Genomic DNA, 4,837 nt, shown 5'->3' with positions numbered 1-4,837 from the left:
ACGCCCAAGCCTGGGAGGCGAGGTTGGGCCCGCTTCCGCCGGCCCAGGGGCGGGGTCCACTCCGCTCCTTGCTGAGCCTGAGGCTCTGCCGCTCTGTAGCTCAGTCCACCCATTTCCCTGAGCGCCGGTCTTCCCGAGCGCTTTCACAGTGAGAAATCGGAGCCTATGTCTCGAAGCTTCTACACCGTTCCGAAATGGAAAAAAGAGCCTTGTATCCCTTTGTCCCACGCGACCACCCGGTGCCATCTTCCAGTGGAGGAAACTCATGTTCAGACTCCATTTTCCCAGTCACTTTGTGGGAATTGGGGTCCTCCCACCCCAATTCCCCTGATTCACTGGGTGGGAAGTCAAGGCAGAGATAGGCGGTTTCTACGAGCGAAGTATGGCGATTCAGTTCTGCACCTGATGCCTCCCAGTCTGGAATTTTTTTTAAATTGTTGATTCATTTCTTCAATTACCTGAGTACTTTCTATGTCCAGGTACGCTCTTGAAGCTTGACGCTAAGCTCTGAACCTTTCAGACACAGCCCTGCTCTCATAGACCTTGAGGATTAGTGAGGGAGACAATCACTAAAGAAGTATCAACTCTGTCAATATAAATCGGGGTACGGATGCTAAAGCCAGATTTCCTGGGTTAGCAATCCCAGTTCTGCCATTCTGTCTTCCTTTCCCTATCTGCAACATGGGGCTTATGATAATAACTAGAGGCCCGGTGCATGAAATTCGTGCATGGGTAGGGTCCCTAGGCCTGGCTGGCAATCAGGTCCGATCTGTGGGGCCCCTGCTGGCACCCACCTTTGCTGGCCTGGTGCCGCCTGCTCACCAGCCTCCCCGTGTCACCTCCCTTAGCCCCCCACCATCTCCACCTTCTGCTGCTGCAGTCGGCCTTCCTCTGTAGAGCCTCCAGCGAGGAATAGGGGGGACCCCCACTGGCACCTGCCTTGGCTGGCCTGGGGCCTGCAGGCTGGGGGCAGCTCCTGGGTTGAGCATCTGCCCCCTATTAGGCTTTTATTATATAGGATAGTCCCCTACAGACACGAAGTTACTGTGAATATTAACTGAATTGATGCAATGTAAGGCATGAAAAACAGGCCTAACACATTTTGAGTCCACTTAATCATTAGCTATATGGTCAGGGGGGAAAGCAGGGTCCTGTCAAAGAGTAAAGAGAAGTCTCTCTGTGGAAATGATGTAAGACCTACTAGTAAAAGATGGTGAGGCTCCAGCCAAGCACAGTGACTGGAAAAGAAGTCAAGGCTGTTGGACATGAGCAGAGCACGGACGACGGGCCAGGTACAGACACTCACCAGGGCAGAGAGCCCCAGATGCCTAGCAAGGGGCAAAACGGGGACAACAAGAACCTTGCCCCCAGGGTGACCTGTCCTGCTCTAGCATATCATTCACTGGTCATGTGGTTTGGACCCCAGGCATTTAATTTTTTTTTTTAATTTTTTTAATTGTTTGAAGTATTACAAATAGTAGTACATATGTCTCCTTTTTTTTTTTCTTCCCCATTGACCTTTCCCCGGCCTCCCCTTCCCCCCAGTACATGCCTTTACCTGCCCCCTCCCCCCAGTGTTTTTTATCCATTGGTTATGCTTAAATGCATGCCCAGGCATTTCATATCGACAGTCCGGCAGTGTAGACCTCCTCACCTTTTCCTCCCTAAAGACAACATCCAGGCCTCAGTTGTACTTCAGCTCCCAGGCCCAGAAAAGCAGCAACAGCCAAGTGACTCCGTGGCTGCCTCAGGACCAGCTACATTGACTAATGACCCCTTGCCCTGGCACCAACCCATCAGTGGAGACCATGACCCTGAAAGAGCACACCTAGAAAGCTGATGAATATTCTATTAAGTCCCTCCTTGAGACCTCCCCTAAGATTTCCACCTGCAAGAAAGAGATAAATATTCCTCTGCCATTCCCTTTCCCCTCTCCTTCCCCCACAGGCAATTATCCCCTATCCTTTAAGGGACCCCAGGAGGCTTACAACCAGGGGGGCAATGGGCAGTGGCATTTCATACCAGGTAACCCCCTGAACCTGTCTCCAAGGCCCCCTTTTCCCTGACTTCTCAGTGAGCCAAAGCAGCCCAGCCAGGGCTCTCCTGTTGCTCCTTCCATGCCCTTCCTTATTTCACTGTCCTAAGTATACTTTTGCTGCCATCACGGACCCAATATTCCCTTGGCTCCATGCTGTGCAACCCTTCCCCTTGGATCTCCCCTTTCTCACCCCTTCCCTTAAATAAATTCACTTTTTCTTTATCCACCATCTGAGATGGCTATTTAGCCTGCCCGCGTATCACCACGTTAACCTTTCAAAGGCCTCATCCCCGGCACTTCAGAATGTGACTGTATTCGGAGATAGCGCCTTTAGAAAGATGGCTACGTTAAAAAGAAGCATTTAGACTGCGCCCAACCCAATATGACTGGCGTCCTTAGAGGAAATTTGCGATGAGCCAGCGGATGAACATAGAAGAAAGATCATGTGAGGATGCAGCAAGAAGGCTACTATAGCAAGCCAAGAAGAGAGGCCTCAGGAGAAACCAAACCTGCTGACATTGATCTTGGGCTTTGAGCCTACAGAACTATGCGAAAGTTCCCTTAGGTCAGATACATTTCTTATCATCCTTGTGTTCCCAGATTCCTGCATAGTATATACCATGTAGGAGGCATTGCCACTTTCCTTTCCAAGGTCACCAGCAATCTCCTTGGGGGTAAATCCAGTCTGTACTTTTTAGTCCTTTCTTTCTTGCCCTTTCAGCAGCCTTTGACCCTGTAGATCACTCTCTTTTTGCCAAACCCTCCCACGCCTTTGCTCTTCCCTCTTACTATTCCAGCTGCTCCTCTTCCTCAGTCTCATTTGAGGATTTCTCAAATGTTGGCTATTCTTTGGGATTCTATCTTGAGCTGTCTTCTCTCAGCACTCACTACACTGTCTTGGGGCCATCATTTCTTTCCCCTGACTTCAGGTAGCACCCTTTGCTGATGACAGCCAAATCCAAATCACTAGCCCAGAATGCCACACCCATAGACACAACTATTTACTGGGTATCTCCACTTGAAAGAAAGTCAGAAAAGAAAGCACAGGAGCTGCTTGAGTTCAAAGCCTTGCTCCTTCACTAAGCTTTACGGCATTGGGCAAGTTACTTACCTCTTTGTGCCTCAAATAATGATTAGTAATGATGATAACGATGGGGTTGTTGTGGGTACTAAATGAGATAACTCATAGATAATTCATATACAGCACATGGTGTAATGCCTAGCAATAGTAGTAATAAAAGACCTTCAACAGATTCAAAAGTGAATTCATCACCGAACCTGAGGCTTTCTCTTCATTCTTTGTCCCAAATCTCAGTAAACGGCAGCACTATCCACTTCCAGCTGTGGGCAAACTACGGCCCGCGGGCCGGATCCGGCCCGTTGGGCTGTTCTATCCGGCCCACGGAGCCGAAAGAGCGGAGGGTTCTCTTGCTCTCCCCTCCGCTCCTTTACTTTGAATTTGTATTAGTTCACACAAACACTCCATCCATGCTTTTGTTCCGGCCCTCCGGTCCAGTTTAAGAACCCATTGTGACCCTCGAGTCAAAAAGTTTGCCCATCCCTGACTTAGCTAGAACCCTGGGTGCTATCTTTGTTTCCTGACCACCACCGCCCTCCTACCCTATCAGGGGCTCTTCCTGGGCTTAACCTTGTTGGAATATACCTCTGTCCCAGTAAGTGTTTCTGATGTCCAGGCTTTACACGTATTCATTCATTCAATCCATAGAACTGTCCTGCAAAATAGGTGCTATCATTATCATCCTTATTTTGCAGATACAAAATTTGAAGCACAGGAAGATTAAGGAACTCATCCAAGATTATGTGAGAGGCAAAGCTGGGATCAGCCACTATGCCATATGCCACACTGTTTCTATTGTAATACTCACCACATTCTGTTGTTTCCCACCTCTCCCCTGTTAGACTAGGAGTTCTTTGAAGTCTCTGATTTGTTTGCGACAGCATCTTCAGTGACTAGAACAGTGCTCAGCAGAAGGTGCCTGCTTAATACACCCAGTGAGTTGGATAATCCCGTAGAGATAAGACAAAGAATAAATAAATGGAAAGCAATAGAATAGCCATTGGCTTGCATTCAGTTAGGGCCAGGATTAGAGATTTTGTTTGTGGAGAAGGTTTTTGTTTTTATATGGGAGGATAACAAGCAAAAGATTGGAGTTAGAGGTAACTAGAGGATGAGTTTAAGGCGATATTAATATTCACAGATTCACAGATTCAACAATTTAGGGCACATGCTATAATCCTTTTAAGAGAGGGAAATTTGACAAATAAATTCTTATAACAAGAATTCACAGTCTTCTGAGTGCAGTCACTACCAAATTGTTACAACTGCTTTTAAGAAAAAAGAGGCTACTCCCTACTTCTGTGTTACTCAAGTTGTGTTAAAGGACCCAATGTCAGTGTCATGCAAGGCAGTTCAGATGACGTATCATGCTGGATCTGAGAACGTTTAAATTGGGGGACAAATAAAAATGTAAGCTCAGAGTTCCAATTTGCCCTGGGGGGGGGGTCAATTTGAGTGTGCAGTTCGTTTATATTCACCATCACTTGGGGTACAGTGTGAACTGCGTGGCTTCCTCCATCCTAATAAACAGACAGGTTGGTTTTCTTAAACAGTAGCAAGAAAAATGCTTGCTGTGCAGGACCTGGGCAGCCCCAAGAGAGGGAAATGAGAACTCCACCCCTAAATGTGTCCCTTCCTATTCCATCCCCTCTCTTCGTTCAGGCCTTCCTCCTTCTCACTGCAGGGTTATCCCCTTAGTCCTCCTGACCCCATGTGCAAGG

Source organism: Plecotus auritus (assembly GCF_963455305.1).
Source record: "Plecotus auritus genome assembly, chromosome: 7".
Taxonomy (NCBI): domain Eukaryota; kingdom Metazoa; phylum Chordata; class Mammalia; order Chiroptera; family Vespertilionidae; genus Plecotus; species Plecotus auritus.
The sequence above is the reverse complement of the archived record's forward strand: the minus strand, read 5'-3'. Positions refer to the sequence as shown.